A 15,416-nucleotide genomic window follows, 5' to 3' on the forward strand; every position below is an offset into this window, starting at 1 on the left:
TGCAACATGTCAGGAAACAATGCAGTTCTCAATGAGTTATCACATGAGTGGCTTTTTTTCTTTTTAAAGAGAAGATAAGAAGAGTGAGGGCTGAGGAGCCTTATTTTTAAGTCTTTGTTTTTTTCAGTCTTTATTTTCTTGAAATAAATATGTTGGTCTAAAGATGAGTCTAAATTATAGTCATGTTTGAGATTCGAGCTATACAGGGTGTCATGCATTCACCACATGAATTGTGGCCTATTTTTTTAATTTTTTTTTTACACATATTATTCTAATATCTATTAGACATGATAATACATAAATAGTTAGTTAAACTTGGCCTTAATTAATAAGTCGTGCAAAATTTGAGAGTGGACATTTACACATCTCAACTCGTCTTCGTTGAGTCAAACACTCCAATTTATAGTATAATCATGTAGATACTTTCAAAATTTTGTGTCATATCTATGTTGGGTGCCCACAAGGCACATTATAGATGAATTGGGGTGTTTAATCATCAGTAGAGTCCAAATTGAGATGTCTAGATGTTCACTCTTAAAGTCGAACTGTTTACTTGATTACAATTTGATGCTAAATTAAAGTGTATGCTTTATATGTTATATCTATTTATTAATTTCTTGTAGTTTTTACATATATTTTTGCAAAATTAGAATTTAAATTTTATAAATTTAACTTTCTTAATGATGAATCTACCGTGTTTTTAAAGTCATGAATACATATTTGTTCTCTGTTCTATATATATAGTCAGTTTTAAACATAAATTTATATTTTAGGCCAAAAGAACTAGGTTCTTCTTCTATATTTAGAGATGGAGCTAGAATTGAGAGTTTATGGGTTCTAAGTTTCTAGAAAAGAAAAGTTACTGAGTTGTAATGATACATTATGTATTCATACATTTTAGATGGACCTTTTAACACAAATACAAAATTCATATAAAAATTACTGAATTCTTCCAAATTCGTAAGCTGAATGGTAATTCCGCCCTTGCCGATACTAGTATTCTACATCACTCCATGTGTCATTGTTAGTGTAATCATTCAACAAATTAAACCTAAGACTAATCTTAATTTTTGTATCAAGCATCTTAGACTAATTAAATTCGATTATAGTAGTATCATTTATTTCAAAAGATACCAAACTAGTTGTGTCGGTCTACAGATATACAAATCAAATCCATTGGATTATACACACGCACATAAGAGATAAAGCATGTACAATCATGTCAAAGATCATGACTACTTTTTATATGGATGTATTTATTTTTGTATTTTGAGAGATGAACCATAGCTACAAAGAACTGAAATTTGGTGGATCGTGTGGAGCAAGATCATTTTGCCTCGTTATATATGTTGATTTCTTTTGATGTTTTAACTTGATTGAATTTTTAATTAGTTTTTTCATGAACATCATTGTGCCTAAGTGTGTGATAGATTTATGTCGTGTTAGGTGTGAACTATTTGCTTGACAAAAATTTAGAAGAATAAAGCTGGCACTATAAGATTGATTGTCAAGCTCATACTCAATGAGTTTAATTGTGTACAATGATGTTTCAAGAATGTACTTAATTAGTTAAATGATTTTTAGTTGGATTAATAACAAAGTGAATTTATTGAATGATCACTCTACATTTATGAATTTTGTAAATTATATTTATGTCGAAGTAGCCCCTAGATTTATTTGAGTTGTCCCTAGTGGCCATTTGGTCCTAGTTGTCTATATTAAGCTGTCAGAAAGTCATGTTGTACCAAGCATATCATGAGGTACATAGTGTCCAAATTGTGATTTGAAGTTTATGAGTTAAAATTTTTACAGTTTTTAATTAAGTTATTGGATTTTCAATTGATAATTCATACTATATGAAGTATATAAATTTCTCAAGGAAAATTATAACGTTTGGATTGAATTTGGCCAAACTCGTATTCTAGCTCTTGTCTTGATGATGAAGTAGAGATGGAGCAAGAATTTGAAATTATGGATTAAGAATTCTAATCTTTTTAAGTCATTATGTCCTGAGTTGATAATTTATATATATATATTACATGAATCTATGAAGAAAAATTTAAGACCGGATTGATATTATTTCGATCAAATGCCTTTTTTAAATACTAACTCCGCCCTGAGGTGACACCTAACAAGAGCCATGTCGGGTGATGCAGATGAACTCTAAAATGCATATATCAATTATATAATATCAAATAATTTTGTAGATTTTTCTACTAGAAGTATGCTTTTCTTTTCTTCTTATTGAATTTGTTTGATAAGTCTAAATGCTAATTGCTTACATACTTTAGTAAAAAACCATAATGTCGTATATTTGATTTCATTATTCTAAAGTTTGAAGTAACAAATCTAACGAGTTAACAATAATAATGTGTAAACTCTTTAGACGAGACTGTTTTCGGTAAATCAACAAGCCAAACGAGTTGATATGTTGAACTTTTAAGGGGAGAAGCTAAAACGAAGGGCTTTGGAGTTACTAACCTTAATTCCAAGGGGTATTAAAGTCAGATAATGTAATTTATAGGGGCCAATTTAAACACATTAAATGTATAAGGACCATTAAGGGATTAATTGTAAATCCAGGACAATATCTCATGAGACTTTAAAACTAAAATGAGCCCTTGATTTGAAATTAAATCCCTATGCTCATAGGATACCTTTATATTCCACCAATTTTGAACTTAAAATTCGACACAAGAATGACTATCACATGACTTTGTTTTTTTTGTTTTCTTTTTTTTTTTTTGGTTATTAAACGATCTAAAAATATCAAAGACGGGATTTAAGAAGATTCATTATATACTGAGATTAATTTTGAAATTACAGTTCAAAAATGATTTTTACGGAGTTAAAATAAGATAAACACAATTCAAGTTTTTCATGAATTGCAAGACAGTTTGTCACATTATTTATCTCCCTATAACAGTAACGCGTCTAGGTTCTAATTCATGGCCTCGAATAAAAACCTATAATATCATTCAACAAAATGTATTTGGTGAAATAATAATAATACAAGTTTCCTTTATAATGTGAGACCTTGATTGCAATTAAATGACCAGTCATTGGATTTTTGCAGTTTGCACCACTCAACCTTTATCTGCCAACCAGTTTTGAAATAAAAACTTGACATAAGAGTGTACATGACTTTTCTTTTTGGTTGTTATATATGAAACGATCCAAATATATTAAAGACAAAATTGAGTAGGTTCACTATATATTGAGACAATTAATTTCAGATCTAAGTTGCAATCCCACAAATAGTCTTTATGGAACTGAAATGAAGCATAATAATCTTCATCTAATAAGCTATGGAAAAATCTACCACTACAAAAATAAATCAAAAATCGAGGGCCAAAACTTATGGACACCTTCGGTTTTTTGGACTAAAATTGATCCAAAATTAATGTACTTGATAGCGTCAGAAAATGGTGAGTCAGTTTAAGGAAATCGACACGGATGGAGAGTTTCGAACTTTAAGAAATATAGAAAGAAAATGTAGCAACTTGAAATTGAATTCGCGTATTTATCATGTCATTGAACAATTCTATCCACTAGACCGTCCTTGAATGAAATACTTCCGTTGTTTTTATTTATACTCTTTAATTGCAATTTTGCATTTCGAAAACTTAATAAAATGCATTTTGTAAAGTAAGATGGTTTACAATATTTGGAATCAATTTTCACAGTAAATGAAAACAATTTCTTAGTATATTTTCTAGTACAACATACATGAATTTTTAATTCTTCTAGTAGGATATACAAGAGGTTTCTGCATGAAACACAAAAATGTCGATTTCTTGGAAATTCAAGTAATGTGATAAGAAAGGATTTATAACCACACATGCCTGGAGTATATTGATAATTATTCCCTTATAAAAATAAATAATGTGAAATGTAGAAAACACTACTTAAAAAAAAAAGGAAAACCGACCACAAAAATCAACCACAAGTGGTCGGTTTTTCCCATGTTTCGACCACAAAACTGACCAAAATTTTTGGTCGAAAAAGTAGTGGTAGTTTTTTAAAAACTGACCACGAGTGGTCGGTTTTTTAAAAATATATATATTCATTTTAAAAATTTATTATTATTTTTTTAAAATGAAAAAATTAATTTTAGGAAAAAATAAACCGACCACACGTGGTCGGTTTTTTACAAAAAAAAATATAGACAAACCGACCACATGTGGTCGGTTTTTTACAAAAAAAATTGTAAAAAAAATATAGACAAAACCGACCACTTGTGGTCGGTTTTTTACAAAAAAAAAATAAAAAATTTTAGAAAAAACCGACCACATGTGATCGATTTTTTTTTGATAATTTTGTAAAAAAAAATATTGAAAATTTTCAAAATACAAACATTAAAAATAAAATTATTTACAATACAGCCCACCAATCATATACAATCATTAAAAATCAAATGAAATTATTTATAATACAACCCACCAAATATTTAATATACAATCAACCAACCACCATAAGAATACAAACATTAAAAATCAAATTATTTACAAAATTTATCAAGGTTCCAAATCCAAACTATAAAACATAGAAAATACAAAAATTACAACTCATCATCCGCATCTTCAATCTCAGCATCACCCATTCTATTATCAATATTTCGTTGATATATCCAGTTATAATCGGATTCCATCTACACAATCAATCACATTCAAGTAATTAGTTCAAGTCACAAAAGCTCACATTTCAAATACTTACACTTAAACATTTTCAAGTCACTAATTCAATTAACAATTTATCAAACTAAACTAAATTCAAATGAAAAGTTCACGTTTCCAGTACCTACACTTAAACATTTTGAAGTCACTAATTCACTTCTAAAGTGACCACTATCGCGCCCTGTTTTCCTCGCGGAAGGCGGGATTCGACGTGACAGACTCTTTTTGGATGCGTTTAAAAGGGTGTGAAGAGTCGCCACCTAACGTATTAAGGTGCGTTAGGGCACCGGTCTAGGATACTACGAACCTATTTTTTGTTATTTAGTCTAAATTCACCAGAGCTCGGGTAAGGGTTCAAATTACCTTAAAAGGAAGGTGTTAGGTACCTTTCGAGGTCCACAAAGGTGGTTCCGGATTGAATTCTTGCTTTACGTGGGGATTCTATGTGATCAAATAAAGTCTCTTATTTTATCATTAATTTAATGTTTATCTAAGCGATAAAATAATTAATAAGCAAACGCATGTCATTTTGTTAATTCTAATTGTCAATTATCTAGGTGATAAAGACAAATAAAACATGTAAATAAGACAAGCGAGGAGAAAGAAGGCAAGACAATTTATGATATAGGGGACTGCTCATGTAATAAACTAACTACCCCAAATAAACATATAAAGTAAACAAAAAGACCAGAAAGAAATCGTCCAAGTCAAAGGAATGGTTTGGTTTTATTCGGATCAGAAACCCAACTTGTTAATCATCATCCGACCCAAGACCCAAAACTTAATATGTCGAAATTAATTAAAATTCCTAAAGCAGGATTTCTAGGCGGCCAAGTAAGTAAATTAATAGATTTTAAGTCGCATTTTGCCTAAGTGTTTCGTATAGCACATAATACATGTAAGAATCCTAAATTGTGCCTACTACGCCGTTCATAGAGCACATAATCCCCGACCCCAAAGCAGTCCCCAAAATTATATTATTACATCGATAATAATGTCTTTACACAATATAACAAATCAAATAATAAGAAAATATACTCAAGCTAATGTAATCTAATTATATAACTAATCTGGTGACTCTTCGAAACCCGTAGTTATCTACTTAAACCAGTGATTAGCAGTAAGAGAGATAAATAATAATAGAAGCCAAAAGGCAAGTATACGTAATAGCTAGATATGCAAGATGTTAACATCAGCCTCCAAACAGAAACAAAAGCACTTAAAAATATTTAATTGCCTTTGGAAAAAAGTAGCCAATGATTTTTGTTAAGAGTAGTAGTAGTAATTGTAATTGTGAGACTTGAAAACTTTTCACTGACCCTTTTTGTGAATGAAGGGATGGGTTTAAATAGTGTTAAAGAAATCAGTCATCCGAGATAAAACAGGAAAACAATATTCCACCCCTCTAATTACTGAAGTCTTTTCCATAAATAAAAGAATTGATATTATACCGAATCAATTAAAGTAAAACAAAAAAGAGGGAAAAAATCAATTGAGTAATATGTTCACCATAATAGAGGGAGTTTAAAATATGGTAAACGTATATTTAATAAAGAAAATTAGCCAATCAACTCAATCAATTATTTCCGGTTACAATAAATAAATGAGTAAAAGGAAGGTACTGATTTTAAGAGAACAAATAACAAAACATGCATCAACGTCGATATTTTCCATAACAGAAGATATCAATCCCGTCATATTAGGTTCATTCAAATCAAGCAAATGATTTATACCATAACTTCAGGATGTAAAGGAAATCAGCCACATAAATTACCAATGAGACACGTAAATCCTGCCCTAATTACTGGGTGTGGAAAGTGGCTTTAAAATCATATCAAAGTCAGTCCTAAAACCATATCAAGCAAACATATAAATCATGCTATAGTCAGAATTAAAAGAGTCATTCATGGAGACGATTTTCACTGCAATCAATCAAGTAAATAGGATAGTGAACCTAGGAGGAGAAATTTACTACAAGTCTAGCAACAATTGAGATTTAAACAGTTTGCCAAAGGCTTTCTCGCATATGGATTTAAGAAATTACTAGAATCAGTCCACAAATTCGCAAAATTTTGAACGTAAAAGATTAGATCGGAAGATAATAACATGCAAATAAAGATGAGATACCAAACGTCGAACAAATTCTTAAGAATCCGTCAAGAACATGTATTTTTTGGAGCAGGTAGAGGAGGCTGTTGATGACGGTGTGAAGGCATGGCCCTTCGAAGGACAGACTGGTGTCGTTAATGTTGTCACTGGCGGCGCGAGGGGTCGAACGGAGGGAGGAAGATCTGGCGCCGATGGAGGAGGGGCGTGGCGCCATGAATGGCGTCGGAGTCCATGGCTGGTGCGGCATAGGCGTTCTCCGGCGGGTGGCGACTGAGAAAGAGGCGGTAACACACCTGTTTTGCTGGTGATGACGCCGGTGATGTCGTTGGTTCGCCGAAAAAAAAAGACGAAGGGTGATGGCTGGCTGTCGACCATGGGTGGTTTACTGATGGAGAGAGGAGAGAAAGAGAGGGAGAGAAAGAGAAAAGTTAGAGAGAGAGCCTGAGGGAGGCGACAATTTTGGGGAATTAGGGTTAGCGGGGTTGATTTTAGGATTTAAAAGGAAAGGAGGAGATCCTTTAATCTCAGTCGTTGGATTAATTCTATCAATGGCTGAGATCTAAAGGCTGCGGATTGGGTTAAAATTTTGGGCTATAATTATAATGAATTAAATAGAATGGGTTAAAATTGTAATGACTTAGAACAAAAATTGAACTTCAAGGTAAATTAATTGAAAAAGTGATACTAATTTAGACCGCTATTTAAATTATAGTGGTAGTAAATCATGATAACAATAATAATTAAATTAATAAATAATAATAATAATAATAATAATTAAATAATGAATAATAGATAGATTATAATAGAGATGATAACAACAAAAATAAGTAATGCTAGATAACGAAAAACTAGACAATATATTTGTAAAAAATGTGAGTGTGCAAAATTACGTGAAAAATAATTTAATGAATGAAATGTCGTGTTTGATTTTAAAATTATAAAATTGATGCTAAAAGATAATAAAATAATTTATGCATTTTTCTAAATTGCGAATACGATACGTCAGAATGTATTTAATATAAAAATGATGTGTAAAAATATTGATAATTAAAATTAAATACCTAGATAGGAAAGTGTGGAATTCGCGGATAAGGGTAGAAGATTAGTGCGTGTGTGGGTCGTAGCTAGTGGTTAGGGGGCTCTGGTTTAGCAGGTTAGTAAGCCTACATCTGTGTCCATTGGTAAGAGCCGCTAGTGTATGCTACTACTAAGGGGTGTCCTTTTCTTATTTCTTATTTACTGTTTATTATTTTGGTATTGCTCTTATTTTAGTGTCTCTCTTAGCTCTATTTTCAGTACATCTCATTTCTTATTTCGGCTATGCCACCCATCCTATTTCGTGCATTACTATGATCCTTTTCACTATTTATTATCTTGAACCGAGGGTCTATCGGAAATAGCCTCTCTACTTCTTTGGAGGTAGCGGTATGGACTGCGTACATTCTACCCTCCCCAGACCCCACTTGGTGGAAATACATTGTGTTGTTGTTGTTGTATTAATGCGATGTGTTTCTTATACATACTCAAATGATTGATCGATTAGTTATATTTGATTAGCTTAATATACTACGTTTTGACTATATTGTTCATCAATTGATCACTATATATATATATATATATATATATATGCGAACTCTTGAACGTATACTATATATATCACATCCACAAGTACATTACCTTATAATAGAGCACGTTCATTATATTTTGATGAATTATTAGTTATATATTACATTATTAATTATGACTGGAAGAGTAACATAATATCACTATCTCAACGGTATGACATATATATACACATATTCATTATACAAAGATTATGCATTCTTAACGTCATTTAACGTATATACAAAGGAAAATATTTATTTTATATATTTAAACATAAATAAAAGATAAAGATTATGTTTAACGTAATTTGTTTATTATATTTGAATTATTTTTTAGTGTAATTTTGTCACAAAATTTAAGAATTATTGAATTTTATTATTATTATTATTATTATACTGGCTATCGACTACGTGTGATCAGTGTAATTTTAAAAAAAATTATATATATATATATATATATATATATATATATATTACATTATATATATAATTATTTTCAATAAAAATAATATATATATTTGATTACATATATATAATTAGGTGTTACTAAAAATTATTTACTTTTCAATTTTTTTTTAGTTCAAAAACCAATGACAAGTAGTCGTTTTTTTTTAAAATAAATTAAAAAAATATATATTTATCATAAATTCTGATGCAGAGACTTGAATTTTCTTGTCGTAATTTATTTAACTTTTAATAAAAACAATAAATTTATTTAATTTTTAAAATTCAAAAAATGTCACATTAATTGATATGATTATTATTATAATATTAATTTAGAATAGATGTTGGGCCTGTGCTTTGCACGGGCTTCTTCTCACTAGTTTAAAATATAAAATCTACCATTTGTGGTCGTTTTTTTTAAAAAAAAATAAAGAAAAAATTAAAAAAGCCACAAGTGGTCGGTTTTGTATTATATTTTAAATTTTTATTTGAAAAATAAATAATAATTAATAATAAAATTATTTAATTAATTATTATAATTTTTTAAAATATAAAAGCGACCACTTGTGGTCGCTTTTAAAAAAAGAAAAAAACAAAAAAATCGACCATAAGTGGTCGGTTTTTTTTATATATATTTTTTTTTTCAAAAAACCGACCACCAGTGGTCGATTTTTTATCTTTTTATTTTTTTTCATTTGCAAAATAAATAATAATAGATACTAAAATTATTTTAATAATTGTTTCAATTTTTTTGAAAATAAAAAAGCTACCACTTGTGGTCGCTTTAAAAAAAAATTAAAATCCGATCACAATTTGTGGTCGGTTTTCTATGGTCGGTTTTTACCTTTTTTTAGTGCTGAAACAGGCAAATAAAACAAACAATAAATCTACTTTTGTTATAAATATATCATATATAGTGAATGTCTACTTTACCATATATTGTGTATGTCTATTTATGGAAAAGTTACAAACCCTAAAGTTAGTTTTTCCCTATAAATAAAAGGGTTTTTTCCTTTATTGTAATTCATCCCTCAATAATCCCTCAAGAGAAATAAGAATTACTCTCTATTCTCTCTCTACTCTTCTTCTTTGTTCTTTATTTATATATCATAACACATTATCAGTATGAGACTCTACCAAACAAGATAAGATTATAAATCTAAAGGTAATTTCAAGGTTAGTAATTCCTTATGTTATCTTTCTTTTGTTACTAATAATATAATTATTGTTGAGTTTGAGAAAAAATAATTGATTTGGAACCATTTAAGTTTTAAATTTATTTCTTAGGAACAATATTATCAAAAGGGATGATAATATATTTGGGTTTAAGTCCCATCAATTTATGCCTAAGATGTCTTTATATGGATGAGACATTGAGTTTGAATCTCAATGCACTATATTGATGATATTATGATGGCTAAGGCAAAATAATGTGTTTTTAATGAAAAGTCATGAAATATATCCCATTAAATATGCTTCATTCCATGAAGTGAATGTGGTAGCAATATATGATAAGTCTGAAATATGACAACTTACTTCATTCTTGAAGTGTATATGATAGTAGTACATAATATGTCTGAAAGAAGAAAAGTGATTGAATGCACGAATATACGCGTGGAGGGACAATATGATAATGATCATCAAAAGTGGTGATATTTTCACACGCGTATTATGATCATAAGATGTGTTAAAGAAAAATTCTCTAGATCATATGTATGCCTCGATTTGCTCCTGAAGTAGCAATATCATAAAAGAGGTTATAAGCTATCAATTTGATAGGTTGAAGACACAATTAAATTTCATTCATGAGAATGAGAATTTTAATTGTTATAAGCATAGATCTATTCCCTTGGTGAATGTGATGATATTTAGTGAAGCTTATCAACAAACGTGAACTTGATTGTGATGGCTTCACAACTCACCTCCGAATAAGACAAAATAATCGAGAAGAGTTGTTTTGAAATCTACTTCTAAAGTAGTAAATCTGAAATTTATTCATGTAATACCAAATTTGAAATTTACTGAAGTAAAAAGGTACATGTCATGGTAAACTTGGAGTTTACTAGAATAAAAGTTTATAAGTTGACATGAACGATTATGACACTCAGAAGATGTGCATATTGAGTATTGGACATGTAATGAAGAATTAGAAAATTCTTCAAGAATTATTCATGTTGTTTGTTCTCATGATAAGTTGGTTGGACCAACTAATTTTTGAATTGGATCCCTCAAAATTTGAAAAAATATAAAAGGTGAATAAGGGCCCGTTCACCTTTCATGTTATATGTTGAAAAGATGCATCAATAAGATAATCACATGTACATTTATTGTCAACCTACAGTTTGACATTCATAAAGTTACTTGCTCAATATATTTGAGTTAAGAACATAGTTTTCAGATTGTGTAATCAAGATAATTCATTTTGATGATGATGGTTTACCATTGAATGCCTTCAATAAACAGTTAAATCATTGCTATGAGAACAAAACTTCATGTGTTGGTCTGAAATATGATATGTTGCATACAACAACACTTGTATGCATTAGACCAATAAATTATGATTGTTTCTTCCCTCTCAATTAGTTCAAGGTCAGGAACCAACTATTCTATCTAATAGTTTTGATGTGCGGTATATGATTAATGAATATACCATGATGCATAAAGATGAATTTCTCAAAGAAGATGGAGGATGTATGTTAATTTTTCTAACATAAGGGGGTGATTATAAGCGGCTATGAAATATGTTAGGAATTATCACCAGATTCTCATTAAAAAGATTGTTCAAGTCAAATGTCGAAAGCATCTCATATTAAGCTGCAAGTACTCCTATTTTGTGTCCCTAAAGGACAATGTCTATGCATGCGTGAAGCGTGATAGACCAATAGGTTCCATATGAAGTGATCCTTGAAAAGGATAAAGAACAAATAATCATAATAAGAAGGCAATGTGCTCTTGAAGAGCCTACGACATAACACTTCATGAAACCTTATGAGAGGTTCAGGTACCTGATAATAATGGAGTGATGAGATCTGAAAATGTTATGTCATACTTTGAACCGATAGGAAATGATATATCATCAATGATATCTTTGACACAATAGTGGCGCAATATTTTGTAAAAGATTACGAGGATCCGAATTCTACGTTTATTTAAGCATGCTGACGTAAAAACATTTATCAATTGACCTGAAAGGATGCATTTTGGTAAGTGTAAAACTTATTTGATTTGTAGTTCAAACACTTGAAGATGTCGCACTTGACATGTTGGATATCGTCACTTGACAATAATCTATATGAAAATCTCTAAAGGATTCAAAATGCCTGAAGCATATAAAGTTTTTGGGAAACTTTTTATTATCCTTATAAGAGATAATTTGATGATTTGAGTATCATTGAAACTCTTGGAGAGTTTTCAAAAGCAATAGAATATTTGCTTAAATGAGAAATATGAAGTATCATATCTTAGTGCATTTGGTGCACAACAATAATGGATCTTGTAAATACTACAAGGCCTGATATAGCCTTTTCAGTCAATTTGTTAGCAAGGTATATTTCTGCTCCTATTATGAGACATCGAAATGGAATAAAAGATATGAGTACATTTTATTCTAAAGATTGTAGTCCTGATCTTGTTGGTTATGATGATGTTGGGTACTTATCTGACCCGTATCAAACTCGGTCTCAAATAAGCTTTATGTCCACATGTGGAGATACTGCCATACCTTGGAGATATACAAAGCAGTTTAACATCTAGCCACTTCATTGAACTATACTGAGATAATAGCTATTCATGAAGAAAGCCGAGAACGAGTATGGTTGAGATCCATGATAAATCTTATTCTAGAAAAATGTGGTGTAAAATGCGATAATGTACCCACAATTTTATACGGATATAATACAGCATACATAGCACAACTCAAGGGAGGATTCATAAAAGGAGATAGAACGAAGCACATTTCGCCAAAACTTTTCTATACACATGAGCCCCAAAAGAATGGTGATATTAACATGCAATAGATTCGTTCAAGTGACAGTGTTGCTGATTTATACACCAAGTCTCTTCCAACTGCAACTTTGAAGAAGATGGTGCACAAGATCGGAATGTAAAGGTTCAAGGATGTTCTCATTAGGAGGAGTTAATACCCGCTGTACTCTTTTTCCTTTACAAGATTTTATCCCACTGGGTTTTCCTTGTAATATTTTTAATGTCTATTTATGAAAAAGTTACAAACCCTAAGGTTAGTTTTCCCTTATAAATAAAGGGGTTTTCCTTAATTGTAATTCATCCCTCAATAATCTCGCAAGAGAAATAAGAATTACTCTCTATTCTCTCTCTACTCTTCTTCTTTGTTCTTTGTTATTAGAAGTTTTTCTAGTGTATTAGCTTATTAGTATTATTACTATATTACTCTGGGAAAGTTTACTCTAACGATGTATATTACCTAAATTTAAAAGTATTACGATACGTACAACTACGTCCAACATACGATGGTCCAAAACTACAAGTACCCCAAACATCCGCCGTATTTTTTGTGTCTCCATCATAAGTCTAATACGAAATAAAATAATGTCATGGGATGAATAAATTAATGAAGGAAGGAGCATCTGTTGATAGTGTTATTGGTGATTTACATTCTAATTAACATTAAACAAATCAGTCTTGGGTTGTTAAGCTTCTTGTCTTACTTCCAAACTATGTACCTATGTCTTTTTATATAATTCCTGCTGTTTAGTTCTACTTTGGGAGTGATAGTGAACAAGGGACCACTTGCTTCGAAAAATTGGGAGAAAATAAACCTTAAATAAAATAGTAATACGTTTTTTCTTTTCGTATTTTCATTTGGTACTTGATATTTGTTGTCAAAAGTTTGATCTTAGTATCTATATTAAGGATTGACTAATTCGAATTTGCATAAAGAAAACCGACTCTAGTATTTGTTCTAAGGTCTGACTGACCCAAATTTGTATCAAAAAATCTTGCTATGATATTTCTTTTGAGGATGATTAATGCATATTTGCGTTATGAAGTTCGACTTTGATATCTTTTTTGAGGCCGATTAAGCCAGTTTTACTTCAAGAAATCTGACTTTAAAGGATAAAAGTGTTTTCTACAAAATTTTAATTTCATTCTCAATATGAATAGAATTAAAAATAAATGACTACTTATTACTTTACCGCAATAACTGATGATATAAAAAGGAAAAAGAGAGTGGTTTTATTTGTTCAAAATTAGGGGATTTTTGTCCTTACTGGACATTTTCCAGCTAAATAATCTGATTTAATTAATTTATATAAAAAGTTGAAGTTTACAGGTACATGAGCTATCAAGATGCTCTAGGTGTTGTTTTAACAGATTTAATTGGTGGATTTAGATTACATGTCGATTTAGTACGAATTTTAATCACTTGTTTAGAGTGACTTTAAAATAATCCAGATTCGTTGGTCCTTTACAAAAGTACATTATATTCGTCTTCTTAATTTATTTATCTATTTTTACCAAATTCAAGCATAATATAATTTTCAATTACCCGATCAAGATATGTCTAGTTTTCCTACACTATTATCACTATTTTACCTGATGTTGTATTTAAGTTGGGTGATTTTATTGATGAAACCGTCTCGATGAGATGGATGATTTATTTTGATTATACTTGTTATGATTCACAAATAATGAGCAAGTTGACAATTTTGATAGCGAACTTTCAGAAACTTTGGTGATATGCTTTGTGATCTCCATGAATCGTGTCAAGACGAGTCTTCTAGCGATCCGTTGGGAATTGAACTCAGACTTACGACCTACAAGTTATTTTTGCACAATTTATTTAAAATTTGATCAAACATTAAATAACAGAGAGAAGAAATCTTATCTATGCAAATTAATCACCCTTATCTTTAAAAGTATATACAGATAACTTTTTCCGAACACAACAACTCAAATATATTACGATACGATTTTCAATCTTGAATCGATAAAGTTCAAATTTTAATTTGAATATTGGTTATAAATGTGTTTTTTGCTGCAAACTTTTGTCCTGGCACGTTGTGGATTTTAAGTATGAATTGCTATTTGGAAGTGCATACCCACTGGACATGTTTTTTTTTTTTTTTTTTTTTTTTTCTAGTAATAAAATTTATTAGTACTTGACACTTTCTTTTTTGGGGGAGATCTGTCATTTAGTCTTGAAAGGGTCCGTTGCCCCTGCACAGTTTTTTATTTTTTTTCTTTTAAAATAAAATAAATTAAAATTTCTGGTATAGTGATAGATCAAGCTACATGCATCTACTTTATATATGTCAAGCAAACGTTCATATATATTGGAATTTTCCCATTTTTAAAACTTAGGTCAACGATCCTCCAAAATTTCAATAGTAAAAGGGCAAAAACCACAAGGGGATCACTTTAATTTTGACATGTAAGACTTAGAAAAATTATTTTTTCAAAAATTAATCAAAATCACCTAACGTTTTTGTTTCTTTCATGAGATTTAAAACATAATCTCTTGTAGTTTTAGCCGTTTTGATGACCATTCATTTCTAACGATTTAAAAAAGCAATTGGAAACTGCTGCATGAGGTTTTTGCTAA

The sequence above is a fragment of the Capsicum annuum genome, chromosome 4 (assembly GCF_002878395.1).
Source record: "Capsicum annuum cultivar UCD-10X-F1 chromosome 4, UCD10Xv1.1, whole genome shotgun sequence".
In the NCBI taxonomy this organism is placed as follows: Eukaryota; Viridiplantae; Streptophyta; class Magnoliopsida; order Solanales; family Solanaceae; genus Capsicum; species Capsicum annuum.